The sequence below is a fragment of the Mixophyes fleayi genome, chromosome 8 (assembly GCF_038048845.1).
Source record: "Mixophyes fleayi isolate aMixFle1 chromosome 8, aMixFle1.hap1, whole genome shotgun sequence".
Taxonomy (NCBI): domain Eukaryota; kingdom Metazoa; phylum Chordata; class Amphibia; order Anura; family Limnodynastidae; genus Mixophyes; species Mixophyes fleayi.
The window spans coordinates 118464268-118488228 of NC_134409.1; the positions used below are offsets into that span (position 1 = coordinate 118464268).

The 23961-nt window shown below is 40.4% G+C and overlaps 1 pseudogene; it reads right to left on the reverse strand.

The window, feature by feature from the left end:
* Window positions 1-1943: 1943 nt before the first annotated feature.
* Window positions 1944-20403, reverse strand: LOC142099647 (ficolin-2-like; annotated as a pseudogene).
* Between the last annotated feature and the right edge of the window lie 3558 nt (window positions 20404-23961).

The window sequence follows — 23961 nt, forward strand, 5'->3', positions numbered from 1 at the left end:
CATTATATCTGATACTCAAGGCTGATTTGCAATCAACACTCCGTATGTGCAGCCACATAGGGATGTGGAGTACCTCACATGGTATAAAGATTTAATAACACTGAATTATCACTACCAGTTCTTAATGGGAAGAGAATATTTCTATTATATTTAGAAGGGTTTTTTATATACAGAGTTGCATTGTGGTCTGTTTATTTATTGTTTTTTGCATATACATGCTCTTTTAGAGTAGCTATTAAGTAAGTTTCACATTTTGGATCTTAGGATTCCTTGAAATAGTTGATATATAAGTGGAAGGACTATGGGCCTGATTCATTAAGGAAAGTATTCATCTTTTTTACTTAAGTTTTCTCCTGGACAAAACCATGTTGCAATGCAAGGGGTGCATTAGTTTATTATTTTGCACATAAGGAAAATACTGGCTTTTCCCCCCCTAGATCAACTGTAGATTTCAGTGTACAAATAAGCTATCAAGTATTTGTTTGGTACATTTAAAAACAGCCAGTATTTTCTTTATGTGCAAAATAATAAACTCATTTCCACCCCTTGCATTGCAAAATGGTTTTGTCCAGAAAACATAAGTAAGAAAACTTACTCAATTTCTTGCTTAACTTTCTTTAATGAATCAGGCCCTATAAGAACATTTTGACAAGTACTATATGATATTTGTTTCACCCACAAAATATATAACGGGTGTGTTTGTGGAAACAAAATAATTGTATATACAGCTTATGTTTATAGCCCCAGCTCTGTCCCCATATATTATATCTTCATTAGTGATTGTTGGGCTTAGATATGGATCAGGAGCCTGGTGATAGATGGCTGCTTTAGATTGTTTGCGCTATTTGTAAGTTCTTTTATTAAGCTCTCCATCGTGTGTTCCCCATCGAATCTCCAAGATTGTAAGCTCAGCTTAACCTTCTGGTCCATGTCATTGTATGTAATTTGTTTGTGTCATATCATGATCCCCTCAATATACAGTGCTACATAATATGTCAGCAGTTTATAAATAAATAAAAATATTATTATTCGCACTGTAATATTTTATATATTATTTAATATTTTGTTATATTAATGCATACCTCCCAGCTATCATGATTGTGGCAGGGCAGCCCCTTTTATTTCAGCTTTTCCCTTTATTCCTGCAACCACTGCGTTATTTTTCCAGTCTTTTAACTGTCTGTAACTATCTACTGCTGTCTGTTCTGTCTCTCTGACCGTTCCTTCCTTGCTCTCAATCAACCCTGTATTATTTTACTTTTAGATCTGTTCCCTCTTTATCAAAGCTCTGTCTCTCCCTTTCCTTTTTACCCGTTTCTCACACCTTCTATTCCTTATTCGTTGTAATCTATCAGATTTCATCCATATCGTCTCTGTCTTTCCCTCAAACCGGCCCTTTCACTCCCGATTCTCTGTGCTTCTGTCTCTTTTCTGTCTCTCCATGCCCACTTCTCCATTATTTTACTCATTCTCAATAGTGTATATAAATGCTACTAGTGTAATTTACAGTTGAAAAGATCTATTGCACAGACTTTAGTAGAAATATAAGACTGCGTGGAGTAACCTCAAAGTTGTTTCATTCATTAAAATTCATGGAAAGATAAGACAATAAAGTTCATTCTCAGAGACAGAGTGGCAGGGGGGCATTTCCCCCACGGTCCAGTCTCTGGTGGATAGTACTGATCCTTCACCAGGCTGTTAGGGAGGTCTTATATATACATTAATCAGGGTGCTGGAAGCCATCTACTTTATATGATATTTTATTTATTATATTCTTCTGGCAATGTAAAATCACATCCACATTAGAGGAAACAGGCCCGCAGGTTTTTGACAGCGTCCTATTTTTCCAATGCAACACATTGCTGAAAGAGCCTGGAACACTTATTTGTATTAGCTACAGACCAAAACTTTCCAGTGTTCCCTTGAGAAATCTACACAATATATCAAACTATGTTTGGGCTTTTATTTCAAATTAAAGGGATGCACCCAGCACACAGTGTAAATACAGGTTAAACCGGCCTGATCTTCATTTCTGTTATTTTATAAGAGTAATAATTTCCTTTGCCAGTTTCCCAAATAATTCCGTCTGCGTAGCTGGCATGTTTCCCTCTCAGATACAGTCCATTCAGGTTGGCATTATGGCAGCTTCCATGCCACCAGGCTCCTTTAAAAACGTCTGCACAGTTACTTCCATATTCATCATTGTCCCTGTCTTTAGTCGTGAAGGGACGGTTGTTATGATAGCCAAGAGAGTCACCTGCATATATAAAAGAAATAGGCAGAAATTAGTACATCAACTTTTGTTTTATTTTTAATATTTTACAGTAGTCCCTTGGTCCTGATGTCCATAATGAGACACATTGAGGCAGCTGTCTCAGACATCCCGTTTTTGATGGCTCCAAAATGTACAGTATTCATTTTTAAGATGCTGCTATTCTTTATTGAAAATTCTGCATTTGGGGTTTTTACCTTTTGGTATTTCTAACAATGATACAAGTGATAATATCAGTGTTCTATATGGTACGTTACAACAATACAAATAGCAATGATAATTTGTATGAGATGAGAGACATCCCTGCTGCATACCCCCAACAATTGTGCTCCCAGAATCGGGATAGGGCATAGCCCTATGAGAGCCGTCCTAGCTTTCGTATAGTGCTAGGCTGCCCTTTAGCCACTCCCCCTCCAGTTCAAACGGGGATACAATGCCAGAGGCACAAGAAGCACCACTATGCAGAGAACATAGAAAACAGGCTTTATTGGGGTCCTTACAAAGAACCACCATGGTACTCTGCTAATGATCTGCTGTGTTATCTCCCACACTTTATTATCAGTCACCTGATGGAAATGGACCACAAACTGCACAGACGTGCCTCCGTGTGCACAGCGGGTTACTGCATCAGGCTAGTAACTCTTTTGCTTGAGCCTTTAGTAAGGCACCATGCGGGATAGGAGGAACAGGCAGAGAGTATGGCTTTTAATTTATATTGGATATAAAGTATATTAAAGCATCAATTAAAATACCATGTAAAATTACTCGGTTATGTCATTTGAAACGCAATAGATCATAGAAATAATGACATAGGGCATGATTCATTAAGGATCTTAACTTGAGAAACTTCTTATTTCAGTCTCCTGGACAAAACCATGTTACAATGCATGGGGTGCAAATTAGTATTCTGTTTTGCACATAAGTTAAATACTGACTGTTTTTTCATGTAACACACAAATACTTGATAGCTTATTTGTACACTGAAATTTAAAGTTGGTATTTGTGTGCCATAACTTTACAGAGAAATGGAATGATGACACCTACCTGCAGTGCCTCCACTAAAAGCCCCAAGGCTAAGCTTATATTTTTCATCTTCTCCTAATATGGCAAAGGAAGCATAGGTTGCGAAACTATAGTTGTTTTCATAATCTGTCAGGTCAACTCGAAGCTGATGGGTTCCTGAAAGTGTAAACACATAGAAATGAAAACACCATTGTCCAAACACTTACAAAGGAAACTGGTGGATTATCAAGATTTCACTGTTCCGTTACACCAGAAGTAGGCAACCTAGCTGTCATGAAACAACATGTTCTGTCAAGCTATCAACTGAAACTTGTAGTTCCAGAGACTGGCAGTGTATACTTAAGCTTGAAGTTCTGCCATAGCTGTCAAGACACAGGTTGCCTGTTAGACAATAAGGATATTAGTAAATATAAGTCTAAGTAAATGGTGATGATGATGATGATGATATTAGACAATATGCACATTCATGAATTAAAAAAAAAAAGGTGATTGAAGGTGATGGGTCAGTTACCTGAAGATGTCAGACTGTGAATGTTCTCATTTCCTAGCCAGAACTCGCTCATTTGATTGCCAAACCCTCGCTTGTAGTCAATCCAATCTCTGAAAAAATTGACGGTTCCATCGTATCGTCTCTGGAAAACCTAAAGGTTCAAAAGCAGGTTTAGGAACCATGTAAAATAAGGATGGTATAATAAGCATGCAGGACTTTTGGAATTACAAAAGGGGTTCTTTGGACCAGAAGATAAGATAATTTAACTAGACTTTTGGATACAATTTTTGGATACAATTAATTTGGGACATTTTCCTGGTCCCTTTGGAGTATAATTTATTTGGACATGGTTTACAAGCATAATTGGATTGCAAGCTTCTAAGAACAGAAAAAGACATCTCTTGGTAAGTATTTGTTGTTTTTTTTACTTTAAATAAATAGATGTAGCTATAAAGAGGGTGTTGTATTTTATTTAAGGGGTTTTATTATTTTTATTAAAATAATGTGGTATTAAAGAGGTTGTTGTGGTTTATTTAACATTTTACTTTGGGGCACTACAGCAGGTCCAGGTTGTCAGGGCATGGTAGCACTTGGTAGCACCAGCATGCCTGGACTGTTAAAGGCAGCCCGGGCTATCAGGAAATTGTAGTTCCACAAACTAAAATGTTGTTTTCCTACTCTTTCTTTAACTTTCTTGTGCCGTTATTACCCTACACCCACCGCACAAGAGGTGTAGGAAGAGCCCTAGTGCTTTCAGCACTGGGCTGGGTGTTCCTAGAGTGGGGGTTCACATAATTCTTTTGCGGACCCCACTCACTAGGGAATCCAGCCCAGTGTTGAGTAGCCTGAGGTTGGTTGTCATTATGGTAGGGGGATTCCCTCCCTAGTGTTCCCCTGCTATAGTGCCACCTACCCTGGCTGGTTTGTGTTGGTTGTGATTTCGCCACAACCAGCAGTAATAGTGTTTATAGGGGGCACCCCCGCACATTTTTATTGTTCCTTCTTACTGTGTTTTTTACTTTATAAAAAACACAGTGCTGGCGGGTGCTGCGGCTGTATAGCCGGAGGACCCGCTCACATTGCCCCATTAATGTCGGCAACGTGAGTGTCGCATTTTAAGTGCTGGCAATCACACTGCCGGCATTTGTTTGTGTCGGCTTTTCTGGAATGGCTGTCGGTAATGTGGTGTGTAAGTTTTTCTGTAAGTCGCTATTTCAAACATGCCGCCATTGTCTCAATGATGACGGCATTACTGTTGCCGGAATTATGACTACCACTTGCTATGCAGCAATGAGTTGATGGGGGTCCGCATTCCCTGTCACAGCCCCATGTGTATATGTAAGTTTTTTCACCATTGGGCAGTACATGGAGGCCTTTATAAAACTTTGCTATGGGTCCACAAATGTCTAGTTCTTCCCATGTACGTACAGTATATTAACATTAAATGCGTATTTATGAAATTACAATTTGTTGAAGCAGTTTGCAAAATGCTAAAAGAATGCATTATAATCAAGTTTTCACTGATACATTATATTTAATTTAAATTATGATGCCATTATAAGTATTGTAGTGCCCCGAGGCTCAAATTGAGAGTAATCAGCTTAATGTGATAGGTAAGTGTGTAGTGAAGGAGGCGTTTCCCATATGGATTCTTTTATTATTTTTTTGTAAGTACAGGTCAGAAAAAGCAAATATCTGCCAGCGACATGCCTCCCAATGTGTTTAGGAGTAAAGAATATTGAATAGGGATTGAAGGTAATTGTAACACTTATGCATTAAATATGCTTTATTACTGAACATATTGGGCCTGATTCATTAAGAAAAGTAAGGCAAATAAAAGAGTAAATTTTCTCATGGACAAACCATGTTACACTGCAAGGGGTGAAAAGTTGTTTATTATTTTGCACATAAGTTAAATACTGGCTGTTTTTCGTGCAGCAAACGAATACTTGATAGCTTTATATTTACACTGAAATATAAAGTTGATCTAGGACAGACTCTACCTCAACTACAAATCTACCATCACATTTCAAATTTACCCCCCCCCCCTCCAATGCAACATGGTTTTGCCAAGGTGCAAAGTTACTCATTTTTTTTGCTTTACTTTCCTTAATGAATCAGACCCATTGTATTTAAGCAAGGATATTGGAGGAGACTTCTGAATGTTCTCACACTGATTATAGATCTTTTCTCACTTACAATCCATCCTCCTCCATCTGTGTCCATGTCACACAAAACTGTAAGAGGTTTTTCCCCATCCGGATATATTTTGTACCACCCGCTGAGGAGAGGCCCCAGGTTCTGCAGCTCCTTGCAGTTTCGTGCAGCTGAAAGAGAAAGTTCAGTAACTGACACTACATATGCACTAATGCGGATATTTGTCCAGGCAAACAGGATTAACATGGAATTCAAGAGAACAGATTTGATCACACATATTACAAGATCAGGCCAAGTTTGTCAAAAACTAAATAAGACAATAGCGACACAGTACAGGCTCAGATGTTATGTTTTTGCTGCTCTAGGACACTTTTTTGCCCCCTATCATATGGCCATACAGTAAGACTGTAGATGCCAATTTAGAATCTAGCTGGAGAGTAAATCAAATGTACAGGACTTTAATACCAAACTAGTCGCAGTTTTGGCATACTAGCAGCGTCGGACTGGCCCACCGGGATATCGGAAAAATCACCGGTAGGCCCCGCTGCCCTACGGCCACACCCCCTTCTGAAAGTGGGCGGAGCCCATTAAACTCACCTGGGGGTCGATGTCCTTGGCGTCCCCGCTGTCCTCCTGGACGTCCCCGCTGCACTCCCTGGCGTCTCTGCTGCTGCTGCAGATCACGTGACCTGCCCCCTCCCTCTGTCAGCTGACTGTGATGATCCCACCGCTGAAGGACTAAGGAGCAGAGGGGCTGCAGCAATGAGGATATGGGTAAGTAGATTATTTTTTTTTATTTAATATTATTGCTTATATCTTAATATTCACCAAATTCCAGGACTTAATATATACAATCCCACAGCGCTAAGAGGATAAAAACAAAATCAAACTTGTATGTACCATAAGGTACAATTGCAATTTAACTCTCGTACAAACACCTGGAGACTAATATGTAAGCTGCAGTTAATACAATTACTTATACCACGCTAATCATTTCAGTATAGGATGAAAAGTACATGCATTTGAAAGTGTGGAAGGAATAACACTCCAATTCAACTGTCAATGATAGATGGAATGTGCATTTTTTTCCTCAACTTTGGGATTTTGGGAGAATCTCCCTACATGCAGCTTGTAGCAGGTTGAGTCCTGATTGGATTTGAGCGCTTATCCTTTCTTTTTCTAAATTCCAGGACATGGCACAGAATTATCTTATATACATCTGTGCTCTAGCTGCAGGGAGAGCAGAGACTGACTGCAGAGTATATATATATATATATATATATATATATATATATATATATATATATATATATATGTTACTATTCTAGATCTAGAATAAAAATACCTATTTTGAGACGAAACATCGGCCATTTTTGAGTGCAAAATCCGCCTCTTTTGGGTCTGCGATGTGGTATTGTCCTGCTGAAATCGGAACAGTAGGAGGTATGCATTATTTACTCAGGGCACCATTTCACAAACTTATACAATACTGCCCTGGTTTGCTTTAAACCAATTAGATGGTTGGATCCTGGAGAAAGCAGCATATTCTTATAAAGGGCTCATACTTTGAAAGAGAAAATTCCTTTTATTTGGGGTTTTATATTTGTGCTGAGCTGATATTATTGATGAAATTGACAGGTAGAGCTATTGATCATTTGATATTTTAATAAAACAATTTGCCTTTAATTTTCGTTGTCCTTTAGCATTGTGTATGACCATGCTGTAGGTTTACAGTGATACACATTTGACACATACAGATATTTTGATTATACAATGAGTCAGATGTGTGCATGTGCTTGCATGCAGGTTGCTCTATTAAAGTGGCTGTTCCTTTTCTCACTGTATTTATATAGGGCCTTAAATGATGAAAATATACAAGCCCTAATTCAATATAATGTAGATTGCATTAGAATCAATGTACAAATGTGTGTGTGTGTGTGTGTGTGTGTGTGTGTGTGTATGGAGAACACTATTCCATGGCATATGTGAATTGGGGGGCACTATTGTGGGCATAATATGAATTGGGGACACTATTACGTGGCATATGTGAATTTCAGGTACTACTGTATGGCATAATATTGTTTTGGGGCACTACTATGTGGCATAGGGGGGCTGCCTATCTATACTAAACTATAGTGGGGGGGCTGCCTATGGTAAACTATAGAGAGGGGGGCTGTACAGAGAACACTATAGGGAGGGGGGTGATGGGACCTTTAATTTAATGCTATCTATTAAATGTGAATATTAATTATTTAATGCTAGGAATGGTTGTGGGAAAATGGATGTATTAAATGTAAATGCTATTAATTTATTGCTGGGGCTGTTTTGAGGGAGGGTAAAATGTTTATTTATCAAATTTGAGTACTATTACTTTAATTTTGGGGCTGGAGAGAGGCCTATTTATTAAATGTGGGTGCTGTTGATTTATTAGCGGGGATGGTTGGAGTTTTCTAAATGTATCCATTATTTTTTCCAAATAGGACCCTCAACATTCCAGGATCCAGACAAGCCGCAACTAAAGAAACCAGCAGCCACAGGTGGTAAATGTGACAAGAACAGGTAGGACAGTCTGTCAATTGTTCTGAGTCTAGTGCAGGCTTGGCTAACCTGTGGCACTCCAGGTGTTGTGAAACTACAAGTCCCAGCATGCCCTTCCAGCAATAAGCTGCTATATATTGGCAAAGCATGCTGAGGCTTGTAGTTTCACAACACCTGGAGTACCACAGGTTAGCCAAGCCTGGTCTAGTGGGACAATCCCAATTTTTGGTGACTGTTCAGCCCAATATAAGGGGCAGGTCAAGATTGTGTACTCTTTATATACACACTACATTCTTAATATACTACACTATGGTGATAGCTGTCCTTTGTGAGCTGACCACTCCCCCTCTAGTGTCTGGTCTCGCCTCTATGATGGCTGGCCACACCCCCTCTGGTGGGCCCCTAGATTTGCAGTCCCCCGGTGGGCCCTTCATGCCCCAGTCCGACACTGCATACTAGCATCACTTGTGAGTAGTACTAATCTGCTGCCTAAATTAGTAATAACAGACCAGGAGTAAGGAGAGATTATGGCAAGAAAAGGAGTGAAGTAGAAGAGGGCATTGGAAAGTTGTGAGAAAGGTTTGGGGGTAGGGGAATTTGGAAGGTGGTAGAGAGGTTTTGGAAGAGGATATCTTATCTGTCTGGAGAGTCAGGTAGGTCTGAGGAGGCCTGGTGAGACTGTGAGAATGGTGGGAAGGAAGGGTTATCTGTTGATGGCACGTGTTTGTTGGAGTTATGTCTCCATGGCCAAATTTATGCCATGACACGGTAGATCCTTGATTTTCTGCACTTTGCTTTAGTAATATCTGCACTTTGCTTTAGTAATATGATGATTTCCCAGTGTAGTTTTCCTTTAGGCGTTTCACTTACCATAAACTGGGTCTGGGGTGGGAGTGTCTCCTTTCTCTCCTAAAGGGGAAAGACAAATGTGAGTAGGGGAGGCATAGTGTTCTCAGTGCATGCTATGGGATTGACTGCCTTGCAATATGCAAACTACGGGTTGCTAAAAAGAAATATTAACACGCTAAGACCTAAATATGTGGCTTAGCGTGTCTAGATGGCGACCACTTCTGGAGGGCAAATGTTTGCTCCTTCTAATTAGGGTATTCTTTGCTGAATGCAAGCTGACCCCAGTAATCCATTTGGTACTGTAATAAACAAGATTAACAAATATATGGGGTGTTCCTGATGGTTGGCCAAAAACCTTTTTTAGCCCTGCAAAATGACTTTTACATATCTGGAGAGGTCCTGGATATCAGGTATTGGTTATTATTTTCATTGGACCACACTCTATAAGTGAAAGCGCATTTATATGTGAACAAAGCTCTTTTCCAGGCACAATTCTATCAGAGTAATAACAAATATTAGCAATAAACAGATACAAATGCAATACACATGTCATGACAGTAATTAGACATAAACGAGGCTACACAAGCAGGGAAGTTGTAATTTATTAAGGTGGTTGTGATAGCAGGCAGGACTCTTGCAATTGGTTGCAAAAACTATTTGCACAGACGCAATTCCAAAACTCAAAACCAGTACCTGTACCTATACTCCACTCCACTGGAATGTCTGGGAGACTCCCGAATTCCGGAAGGTCTCTCGGTCTCTTGGGAGAGTAGGACATTCTCCCACATCTTACCCACTTCCTAGCGAAGTGGGCGGGATGGGGCCTCAATGACGTGAATTGCAAATTACGACATTTTGACACCCCCCCGCAGCAATTGCCGCACAACCCCCAGGGCCGGATTAACCCTAGGGCTAACGGGGCTACAGACCAGGGGCCTCGGGCATCAAGGGGGCCCTTGCAAATACTCAGCAGCATTATTGATCGGTTGGGGGCGGGGGAGACCCCGGTGCGATCTATGGTGCTGAGCACTTTCACTGCGGTCCTTCCCCGGCGCGCTGTAGTCTCCTTACTGAGGAGATCTCATGAGTCTCACTCTCACGGGATCTCCTCAGTAAAGAGCGTACAGTGCGCCGGGGAAGGACTGCAATGCCAGAAGAAGAGGTAAGTGCCTTGGGGGCGGCTCGGCTCACCTGGGGGGGGGGGCCTCACGTGGGGAATGGAGGCTCCCTTAGCCCAGGGGCCTCCATTCCCTTAATGCTGCCCTGCAACCCCCCCTCCGTAATTTAGCTTCATCTCCTGGAGGAGATTAAAAATATGTTGTCAAGTATGATGTGTATTGTTTTTAACTCTGACTTTTACAACCTGTAGGTGTTATTGATGTTATTGCTGTTCATGAAGAGCTATGTGGCTAAAAGCTCTGTGCAGACATAATAGAGGAGGAAAATCAGAACAAAACACTAAATATCATTGAAGCTAAATAAGTGTTTCTAATGAGATAATTTTCAGTGATAAATTATATTTAATTTAAATTACGATGGTTCTGTAATTAATTCCATTCTTGATCAACTCACCTTTTTGTCATTTTAATCAAGGAGAACCTGCTGTTCCTGTTCATAACCAAATATATGCAATGAAATAAAAATAAGTAAATTAATTATACACTACAATACTTTATACGGGAGTGCTGGTTGATCCTTTTATTTTGTATATTTAAATTCGCCCTGTTACTAATCCTTGTGTTTGCTGGACATTTATTGGGCTGGTAATGTCACAAAGGTACATTATTTAGAATACTGTGATTATCCAGACAGCATCCTGTGGTTCTCACAGAGATATGCAACAGTTCTCATGTCACACGGAAATGTTTTATGCAGTGATCTCACAGGTAAAGAGCGCTTCCCATTCATCAGCAGGTGATGTCACAAGTGCACTGTGTTCTAATACACCTATGTCACATTAGTTTAAATCTGTACAGATGATTGCATTTGTCCTTACATTGACGCTAAGTACAATTGTTTACTGTCAGTGGGGAACAAACTATATTTGAAAACTAAAAGAATAACAATTAATGGCAATATCCCTTTAAATGGGATTTACATTTTTTTACAAGCACCTTATACTTCTCTGTTTCAGAGCTGTGTTTTTCCTATTTCATCATCATCATCACCATCATCACTAATTCCGCAGTGCTGTACAGAGAACTCATTCACATCAGTCCCTGCCCCATTGGGGCTTGCAGTCTAAATTCCCTCACATACACACACACACACACACACACACACACACACACACACATACACACACATACACATACAGACAGAGGGTCAATTTGTTAGCAGCCAATTAATCTACTAGTATGTTTTTGGAGTGTGGGAGGAAACCCACGCAAACACGGGGAGAACATACAAACTCCTCACAGATAAGACCTTGGTCGGGAATTGAACTCATGACCCCAGTGCTGTAAGGCAGAAGTGCTAACCACTAAGCCACCATGCTGTGTATCATGAGAAATCAAAAGGGGGCAGTATCCATATAGGAAATTGGCAGCATCATAGTGTATTGATACTCTGCAATGCACATGCTACGGCTCCCTACTACTGCTTGGCCTGGAACCTGCCAATGTTGCTGCTAAACTTCCAAGATAGTCCACTTAGATAGACAATCAATCCAAAATTTGGGTTGCTCAATCTTGGAGAAGGTTGGAGTTTTAGGGATTCCCAATGTTCTACTGTCTGGGTGTAGAAAAGTGCAGGTATTAGACATTTATGTGGGCAGCAGTTTTAATATCCCTAATACATGATTGCCATAGACCATTGATTCTTTTTTGGCTGATAGGAGGGCTCAGTGTGGATGTTCCTGGCATCAATAATAAATAACGGTAAACAACCAACCTGTCTGCCCAGTAGGTCCAGCTTTCCCAGGTTCTCCTTTAGATCCTGAAAGGTTTAAAAATAGTAATGATCTAGTTTAATATTTAGTATCTGCATTTGCCCAGGGTCTACCAGGACAAGGGAGCAACTATTACAATTTATCAATTATGTGAACTGTGAACAGCCTGCTTTACAATGGAATATGCCGTTTCAGCTGCCGAGATGTAGTCATTTCGGAGAAGGTGAATTTGTCGACACTTATACTGTCCACACCAAAATGGTGACAGTGTAAATATTGACATATTCATTCTCTCATCATGGTTAAAATGGTGACATTGTTACAGTCGACAGTTGTAATGTTGACAGTCACAATGTCGACATTCAAAAGGCAACGCCAAAGGCATCTGGCAGAGCCGTCGGCTGACCCGCCAGAATTGCAGCCAATAAAATAGTTAATGTTAAAAAAAAAAAGCGCACACAAACATGAACCCCAAACCCCTCTCATCCGAACACATTAACCCTAGTACTCCTTGGTGGACCCGCTGGCAAAATACAGCAAAGAAATCATTTTTGAAAAACAGCAGAATGCCCACCCCCCAAACAAATTAACCCTAGTGCTGCCTAGTCCCCCCGCCCAATTTTACTAGCACCAGGACTAGGCTTTGACAGCCAGGGTTGGTGACACTATACCAGGGGAATCGACAGTGTGGGTTCCCCCTGCCATAATGACAACCAGCCCCAGGTTGGTTGTCATTATGCACGGGGTGCAATTCCCTAGGGAACAATAGTCCGTCAAAGCAAATGCAGACCCCACCCCAGGGAAACCCAGCTCCGTGCTGAAAACACTAGGGTTCTTCCCACACCCCTAAGCAATGGATGTGGGGTCCATTATTTAGGGGTGCAACATATATATATATATATATATTATTTTTGTTATATATACTATACCTTCAATCAATCTTTATTGTTAAGATTATATCAATCCCCAATGATTCTTGCTATGTAAATTCTCTACCACATCAATATTAACTAGAGATGGGCGGGTCCGGTTCTCCGAGAACCGAACCCACCCGAACTTTGGGTATCCGAGTACCGAGCTGAGCAGCTTGGTACTCTCCCGCCCATTCCGAATCCAAATTGAGGCCGAACGTCATTGTGACGTCGTCGGATCTCGGGGCTCGGTTCTCGCGATACTTCAACTTTATAAATACACGCCTCCACAGCAATCCATCGCCATTTGACAGAGGGAGAGAGCAGGGTGTAGTCATAGGCTAATTAGAGCAGGGACAGAGAATACAATATTGTTCTTGCAATTGCTCTAACCAAAATCGCTAGTGCAGAGAGGAGGATAGAGGTTTATTATTTTTTCTTCATATTTGGCACTCCCCAGCGCTTTTGGGGTGTCCCCCATAATTGTGCATAAATATTTCTGGCTGTCAAAAGTCATATCTGTCAGCAGTATCTACTAAATAATTTTTAGCACTCCTCAGTGCTTTTGGGGTGTCCTCCCTAATTGTGCATTAATATTTCTGGCTGTCAAAAGTCATATCTGTCAGCAGTATCTACTAAATAATTTGTAGCACTCCTCAGTGCTTTTGGGGTGTCCTCCCTAATTGTGCATTACTATTTCTGGCTGTCAAAAGTCATATCTGTCAGCAGTACCTACTAAATAATTTTTAGCACTCCTCAGTGCTTTTGGGGTGTCCTCCCTAATTGTGCATTAATATTTCTGGCTGTCAAAAGTCATTTCTGTCAGCAGTATCTACTAAATAATTTTTAGCACTCCTCAGTGCTTTTGGGGTGTCCTCCCTAATTGTGCATTAATATTTCTGGCTGTCAAAAGTCATTTCTGTCAGCAGTATCTACTAAATAATTTTTAGCACTCCTCAGTGCTTTTGGGGTGTCCTCCCTAATTGTGCATTAATATTTCTGGCTGTCAAAAGTCATAACTGTCAGCAGAATCTACTAAATAATTTTTAGCACTCCCCAGTGGTTTGCGCTCAGAATGGATTCAAAGCAGTCCACATATGATCTGAATGAGCAACCAGGTTCTGTCACCAGTCCTGATGTTAGTGTTCCCAGTACGTCATCTGGCCAAGGCGATGTCAAACAACAGAGTGTTTTCAAATTAGTGCAAAAAACAAAAACCCAAAAAAAATTTACTGTATTGAAGCGAAAAAGAAGTGTAACTGAGCAAAAGTTAAGTGACGATAAAAAAAAAATTGCAAGCATGCCATTCTACACACGCAGTGGCAAAGAGAGAATGAGGCCTTCACCTTTGGCTATTAGTGGCAGATCCCAAAAAGTTACCCAGCCTACAATTGGTGCACAACTACTGTTACGCGTCAAAGCCGAGCTGCAAGATAACAGTGAGGCATTACAGGAGAATATTTGCTCTGATTCACAAATGACAACAATCCCTGTGGAGAGTCCATCCAACAGTGGGATGTCTAATCGTGAGCATTCTGCTGATGTGTGCCTTAATAGCCCGAGTGTAGCCGGTGATACCCAAATTGAGGATGCCACTTTGGAATTAGAAGAGGATGAGGGGGAGATTTGTGTAGGCGACGAGGGCGCTAATGAGGATGTTGATGAGGATGAGGTTGTTTGTGTAAGTCCTGCACCAGTGGCAGCAGTTCTGGCACGTGACAAGAAAAAGGCCATTGTCATGCCTGGGCATAAAACAAAAAAATCCACTTCTTATGTGTGGAATTATTTCTACCCAAATCCAGACAACAATTGTATAGCCATTTGTAGTGTATGTGAAGCCACAGTCAGTCGAGGGAGGGACCTTAACCATCTTGGAACCTCGTCTATGTTACGCCATTTAACGAGAGTTCATGGCAAAGTGTTGGGAAAAGCTGAAAGTTCTTCCCAAAAGAATACAAGCACTCCCTCATCAGCTAAGACCCTCCGCTCACCGACATACCGACGGCTACAAAATACACCCACCACACCATCCTCATCAATATCCTCAGTAGCGCTCGGAGTTAGCCCGGCATCCCACTTAAGGGTGGATGACTCCGGCACTATTATTGATTCCTCTGAAGAAAGCGTTAGTCCTGCTGCTGCTGTTGCTGCTGCTGGGGGTGAATCGTCATCCCAGAGGCAGGTTAATAAAATGAGCAGTCCTACATTTCAGCAATTAACTGTGAAACAATCATTTGCGAGGGGAAGCAAATATGACAGCAGTCACCCAGTCGCCAAGCGAATCACAGACGCCATGGCTGCAATGTTAGTGTTAGATCTGCGTCCAATCTCCACAATAAACGCAGCTGGTTTTTCACAGTTAATTGAGGTTTTGTGTCCGCGTTACAGAATTCCATCGCGACACCATTTCTCCCGTAAAGCTATTCCACAACTATACCAAAAAGTGTGTAAAAATGTAGAGATTGCGCTGAAAAATGCCATTCTGCCCACTGTTCACCTAACCACAGATATGTGGACAAGTGGAAGTGGCCAAACCAAAGACTATATGACTGTGACAGCCCACTGGGTTGGTCATTCACCTTCACCAGCAGGAACAGCAGCAGCATGTACACCACTACGTAACATTTGTCACAGGCAGGCCACTCTTTGTATCACCGGCTTCACTAACAGGCATACAGCTGACAATTTGTTACGCAAACTGAGAGATGTGATTGATGCATGGCTTATACCACTCGGACTCTCCCCAGGGTATGTCATTTCAGATAACGCCAACAATATAGTGCGAGCATTACAGCTGGGTGATTTCCAGCACATTCCCTGTTTTGCTTAAACCATCAACTTGGTGGTGCAGAGCTTCCTACGAAATAACCGTGAGGTGCAGGAGATGCTTTCGGTGGCCCGTAAAATTTCAGGCCATTTCAGGCATTCAGCCACATCATGTAGGAGATTACAGCAGCTCCAAGAGCAGTTTAACTTGCCCTGCCACCAACTTAAGCAAGAGGTGGTAACTAGGTGGAATTCCACCCTGTACATGCTTCAGAGGATGGAGAAACAGCGCAAAGCCATCCAAGCATATTGCACAAGTCATGACATTGGGAAAGGAGGGGGGATGTATTTCACTCTTGCACAGTGGGGAATCCTTTCAGTGCTGTGCAAGGTGCTGAAACCATTTGAAGTTGTGACATGTGAGGTCAGTGCAGACTCTGCTAGTTTGAGCCAAGTCATTCCTTTAATTAGACTATTGGAAAAGCAGCTTGAGAAAATGAAGGAGGAGCTGAAAGCAAGCAATTCAGCAAAGTATGTTGGCCTTGTCGATCAAGTACTTAATTCGCTTCACAATGATCCTCGAGTTATTAAGATCTTGAACTCGGATCAGTACGTTTTGGCCACTGTGCTTGATCCAAGGTTTAAAACCTACATTGAGTCTTTACTTGTAAATGAGCGAGATGTGAACTTTTGCAAGGAGCTATTGCTCAGCAAGTTGGCCGCTGAACTGGGCCTCGGCTTGACGACGTGTCCTCCTTCACTTTCTCAAACTGTTGCTCGTAAAAAATTAAATTTCCAAAAAAGAAGCAGGGAAGACACAGGGGGCAGACGAGAACAATTTAACATCTGGGCTGGTTTGAAGGATTTTTCAAAAAAATGTGTCACTTTGCCCATAACTCCATCCAATATGAGTATAAACATGCAAAGGATGGTGGAGGATTACTTTCAAGAGGTAGTTGATATGGAAATGTCAGACAGTCCCTTTCCTTACTGGGAAGAAAAGCAGGCCATTTGGAAACCCATGTACAAACTTGCTTTGCAATACCTAAGCTGCCCACCCTCCAGTGTGTACTCTGAACGAGTGTTCAGCACAGCAGGGAACTTAGTCAGTGATCGCCGTAGAAGGTTACTTCCCAAAAATGTGGAGAAAATGATGTTTATAAAAATGAACTACATCTTCCACGAGGAAGGCCTTCACCATCCAAGACATCCAAGCACTGACTGTTCTCTAATGGCGGATTCAAGCGGCGATGAATTGATAGTCTGTGATGATGACGTACACACTGATGAGGGTGAGGATTAAGCTGAAGATGATGCCGATAACATCTTTTTAAAACTTTCTATGTAAGTGTAGGGTGCAATCTACCCCCAAAGAGGAAAGGGACTTGTGGCATTTCCATATCACATACCATCTTGAAAGGCTGCTGTTAGGGCAATTTATCCTTAAGGGTAGGGTGTCATAGACAGAGTGACCCTAAACTGGCTTTGTCCATTTTTCATAATATTGTACAGTCTATAATGGCTGAATTTTTGGGTATTTTATACAAGTGGAGGGGGGCCTAGAGAGACAGAAACCAAACTGGCTTTTTCCATGTCAATTAATATTGTACAGTCTATAATGGCTGAATTTTTTGGTATTTTATACAAGTGGAGGGGGGCCTAGAGAGACAGAGTGACCCCAAACTGTCTTTCTCCATGTCAATTAATATTGTACAGTCTATAATGGCTGAATTTTTTAGTATTTTATACAAGTGGAGGGGGGCCTAGAGAGACAGAAACCAAACTGGCTTTCTCCATGTCAATTAATATTGTACAGTCTATAATGGCTGAATTTTTTGGTATTTTATACAAGTGGAGGGGGGCCTTGAGAGACAGAAACCAAACTGGCTTTTTCCATTTCTTTACATATTTAACTATAAGTGTAGGGTGTAATATACATTCAAAGACGATGGCTGCATTGCCAATATGCATAGATGGAGAGGAAGACAATCTGTTTTGTGTGTAGAATAGGCCTACCAACGAAGAATTAAACTGTTTTTGTGGATGATTTATTACCTCAACAATTAGATTACTTGTCTCTAAAACAGTTGGAGCACTAAATTGGGTTAATTTAGGCCCAAAAACATGGATTTTCCCAAAAAATAGCAAAACAAAACCAAACAAAACCAAAACCAAAACCAAAACACGCAATGACGGTTTTGCAAAACCAAAACCAAAACCAAAACACGACGGTAATCCAGATCCAAAACCGAATCCAAAACCAAAACACGGGGGTCAGTGACCATCTCTAATATTAACCTACCATTCTGTTATTGTACTGTGGGAGGAAGCCAGACATCCCATAGGGAACCCATGCTATCTGTCTATATATATATATATATATATATATATATATATATATATATATATATATATACACACTATACAAAATGCACACAGATAGTACCCTGGTTGGAATAAAATCCAAGGCCCCAGGGCTGTCAGGTAGCATAGCTATCCACTATGCTACCTGTTTCAAAAAGTTTTACAATAAAATTCATATTTTTCCAAACCATGAAATCACTTTATACTATAATACTGATGCTATAAGTATGGCATATATCCTCACACTGATTAACACTAGTTAATGTATATACACACCCATACATACACACCACACATGCTCAGTTGGCCCTCACTATAAGCTCCTCTGCTGTAAAAGACAGTCAAATAATCACTCACCTTTCTCTCCGGAGGGACCAGGTTCTCCTTTTTGGCCAGTAGATCCAGGCAGCCCAGGACATCCTCGAAGTATAGCCAACTTCTCCGAGTCTCCAATCCCCACCAGCTTTACATCTACAAGCAAAGATGATAGTGGAGGGAAGTAATATACATAAAGAGAGAGTCAGCTTACAAGGACGGTCACTGCTGATAAATGACCTCTCTCTAGATGATTTCTATAACATCACATTACCCCACATTTTTCGTGACTGTTGTTCCTAGTGAAGAATTTTAATAAACAGTCACGATATTCCAATTCTTATCTTTGTGATAAGGATTGAAATTAATTGTGTTTACGATTCAGTTGATAATAAAAATGCCCCTCTATGTGTATCAATGAAAGCCTGTTTTACAGGGAGATAGCAGATACTTACCACACAAGTTCATAGCTGGCAAAGCAGTTGCAGTCTGGCAGGAAAGCCAGACAATTTACACTCATCACCATTTATTTATGCTTATTTAATACACTATATTATTCCCTGCATAGCTCTGTCTTCTGATTCTAGTCCTCTTTTGTTTGCTTTTAGCAGTGTCTACATTTCAGATTATATTAGTATAGATATCAATTGCTATATAAAAGATTACACAAATGATTCTTATTGTCATGTTCTTGCACATCTGTGGACCTACATAATTGTATCACTTTAATTCTCTCCACAGTACACAGGTATACAAGGCGTCTAGCACCAGCTATAAAATAATTCCTATATCCTCGTTAAAGTAGCCTTGTCTCCAAGCCTCCAGGCACCAGAAATAAATTTAAAAGGAAAGCTGTTAAAAATAATCCCAAAAATTTTTTTATATAAGAAATGTGCAAACCATTTTGGATATGTCAAGCTTAAATTGATTTATTTTAACTGTTTTCACAAAGTGCAAAATGTAAACAAGTAGTAGTAAAAAAATGTTTACTTTTTAAAAATATTGTTTAGTATATAAAAATAAAAGTGTTTCAAAATAATGGTTTGATTGTGAACAATGAACCAAAAATTGTAATAGTGTAATTTTCATTATTTTTGTCTGTTTTGCCTCAGTTAATAGATGTCAACTAAAAAGTTAAATATTTCAGTATGCTGCCAAAATAAACTCCTAGATGTCCTGAAAAAAACAATATAACATTTGCTTGGGTAGAATAAAAAAATTTAATTTAATTTGTAGTGAAAACCATGATAAAAGGTCAGGTGCCTCTAATGGACAACTTAGAGACATTTGGAGGTAAATTTATAAAGCTGCGTGTTTGTAAAAGTGGAGATGTTGCCTATAGCAACCAATCATATTCTAGTTACCGTCTATTTAGAACATTCTACAAAATGACAGCTATAATCTGATTGGTTGCTATAGGCAACATCTCCATTTTTTCAAACCCGCCGCTTGATAAATTTACCTCTTAAAGTCTGTACGATATGTCTTACCTGGACATGAGTCTTCAGCGTGATTGAGAGCACTCACCAAGCATAATACAGCAACCACCAAAGTCCACATAATAACTGATGGATTGTTACCGTCTGTCCTTCGGTTGACTGCTTGAATGTGATTTCATCTCTGATTCTACTTAATAAGAGATCCTTTAACTCCTCCCCATGTAAACACTTCTCCTTCTTGAAATATAGTTATTCTTGCGCAATTAAAGTAGACACCAGTCTTTGTTCCTTATTTAATCTTACACATGTCTTGAGTTACGACACTAGCCCATTAAATACAATCTTAAGCTTTCAGTTCCACTTAGTTAAAAATTAATAAATAATTGTAAAAACATAGATCAAAACATGTAAAAAAAGATGTAAAAACATATTGACAAGTGAAAAAATATTCAAAGCAAAAACTGTTTTTCCTTAATTTTCTTCTGTTGCTGTCATCTTAAGATGGAGAAAACAGAATGAACATTGCAGCAGCATGTGTACCGCTACGATGCTTGTTAAACAGACTATCTGTTCGCAAATGCACGATCCGGTCAACCACGTTTCACCTCGCTCGATGACGTGATAAGCAGCGATAAAATAATCTTCAAAATGGGGGGTCATATCCTGATGTTTTATCATAGTTTTATCTTTATGCTTTGTTTTTCACCTCTTTTGTTGCCCTTTATCCCTCCCACAATGCTTACAATGTCTTCTTACTCGTTATGTATAAAGAATTGTACAATACATCATCAGAATTTAATCTGTATTCTACACTTAGCTGTCAGTATGTGTTCATATTCTGTATGTTTTTAGGACTTCTCACAAAATCACTTCCTCTTTTCTTTATATGCAATATTAGTTGCTGTATGTATTCTTATTCCACACGTCTGGTCTATTCTCACAACATCCTTTATCTTTCTCTGTATTCAGTGTCTTCTCCTTAAACCAATGTCAAATTGTCTGCATTAGAAATTGGCGCTACTGTCAGCATTCAACGTACTGGATCTGCTTTTCCAGACAGACACTTATGCTCCTTTGTCTTAGAATAGTACACTAATACCACTTTCAGATTGCCACCCCTGTAATATCCAGGCAGATTCCCGGGTAAACCGTGTTCACACTGAACACGGGTCTGCCCGGGTTTCCCTGGCAACATCACAAGAGGAGCTCTGATTGGCTCCTCTTGCGATGATGATGGAAAAACCCGAGTCTCACCGTTCATACTGGCGGCTACCTAGGCTGGGCCTGGCAATAACCCTGCAAAAAACCCGGGTCTAATTCCCGGGTCATCCAACCTGGGTAGATGCCCCTGGACCCATTCACACTGAGCGTTGACCTGGGTAGTCGGGGCTCACCCCGGCAAAAACCTGGGTCTTTCAAGCAATGTAAATGGGGTATTACATGTTTCTTCATGTTTATATTGACAAATTCCATGTCTAGTATTTTTTAACACAAAATGAATTGCCTGTAATCCCCAGTAATATTGAGTGACCAACATTATTTACATTTCTTAATTGGAAAAAGCAATTACACATATACTGCATGTTCTAAGCACAGTAGAATTGATTTGTTAGAATGAATTACCTGATTATTGATTCAAAATAAATTTCCACAAGGTCTCTTAATTTGACAGAACCAAGTATACAACCATTGACAGGTAAAGCCCCATTATATTTAGGTATATTGAGATATCTTCTTATTTTAAGTGCTTCCTACTAACTATATAATATCTATCTGCCCAACTGACAATGGTGTTTACTATTGAAGCACTATACACGCCCCCAGGGGATGTCCCATACTCAGTATGTGACACAACTGGTTCCCCAATGTGACGCAGTACACTCCCTTTTTGAACCTAGATCATACCAACAATTCCTAATTTGCTGGTACTGTCTTGATTTGTCTCCAATATAATGTGGGCATGGTTTGTGCGTATCTGGTGTGGGTGGGCAGATCATAGGGGGCACCTATCCTTTCCCAAATTAGCTTTTTGAAATGTTGGGAGATATAACCTAGGTGTTAATACTTACCAACTGTATAACTGACTCCTGCAGGGAGCAAATGGTTGCTAGGCAATGTGAGTTCAATTGGTTACCTGTAATTTCTGTTGTTCCTCTTCTTGGATGTGTTACTTACATCTCATGTACTCTAAATACTGTTGAGCTCTTGTCCACCATATGTGTCCGTCTATCCTTATTTACATAGAACCTAGACTTACAGATCAAACTTCTGACAGTTCCTAGTAGAGATGTTCACATCATTTTCATACACTTTCAAACAAAGACTGCAGCAGTTCTTGCCAGTGAAAAGAAGAAGGCCAATGTCATGCCTGGGCATAAGACCAAAAAATCCACATCTTATGTGTGTAATTATTTTTACACAAATCCTGACAACAGTTGTCTAGCCATATGTTGAATTGTAAAGCCACATCTAGGAGCCTCATCCATGTTACGCCATTTGAAGCGAGTTCATGGAAAGCTTTTGTAAAAATCAGAAACTTATGCTAAAAGATAACAACAAGCAGTCCAGCATCAGCTACCGCCCTTCTCTCAGCTAGATCCCAGCACCTGCAATCTACACCCTCATCCAAGTTTCTAAGGTGAGATGACTTCTCCCCTATCCAGGACTCCTCAGAAGAATCCTTGAGCGTTAGGCCCACTGCTGCTGCTCCTGCTGCTGGGGATGGATCTTCAATCCAGAAGCAGACCAATAAGAAGTCTACACGTAATTTACAACAATTGACTGTTAAACAATCCTTTGCAAGAATGAAAGCTGTCACCCAGTCGCAAAACGGATCACAGGCGCCATGGTGACTATGCTAGTATTAGATCTGCGTCCAATATCCACTATTAATGCAGCTGGTTTTAGACAGTTGCTTGAGGTCTTCTGTCCCTGTTACCAAATTGCATCACAACACCATTTTACTAGAAAAGCTATTCCTCACCTCTACCAGAAGGTTCCATAAAATGTAATTATTGGGCTACAGAATGCCATTCTACCCACAGATATGTGGACAAGCGGAACTAGGCAAACTAAAGATTATATGACTGTGACAGCCCACTGGGTTGGTGAATTGCTTTCAGCTGCAGGAACAGCAGCAACATGTACCCAACAACGCCAGATTATTCAGAGGCAGGCTACTCTGTGTACCAGCAGCTTCACTAAGAGACATATTGATGACAACCTGCTTGAAAATCTAAGGGATGTCATTGCAACATGGCTTATCCCGCTTGAACTCTCCTGAGGATATGTAATTTATGTCAGGATCTGCCTGCAAGCGTTGCTTTGCCTGGCAGCTCCTGCCTTTTGGACTTTGTTATATATATATATATATATATATATATATATATATATATGTATTGTGGCAGTACCAATGTTCACCAAAGGTGCTGCTGTTGCGCCTTCCTTGTGTGTATTAAGGGTTAACCTGTTCACTAATTATTCCTTGCACCTGGGAGTGTCCTTCTTATACTTGTCTCTCCCAGCATTCATTGCTGGTTATTGTTGTTACGTTCTGTTGTTCCTGCCTTCTGCTATGCTTCTGGTTACTTGCTGCTTGGGATCTCTCCATACCTCCTGCTTCCCTGCATCAGTCGTGTACCTGGTGTTTTCTGCAAGTTAATATTACCTCCTGCTTCCTGCATCAGCTTTGTACCTGGTATTTACTACAAGCTCATGATTACCTACTGTTTGTACACTTCAGCAAATAAACATTGAGTGTTTTTTACCATATTCGTGGCTCCTTGCTGTATTCCTGCATTTAACCGTGACAATTTATGATAATGTCACCAAAATTGTGAGAACATTACAGCTGGGTGAAATCCATCACATTCCGTTTTGTTCACACAATCTACTTGGTGGTACAGAGTTTTTTGAAAAATGACAGGGACGTGCAGGAGATGCTGGTT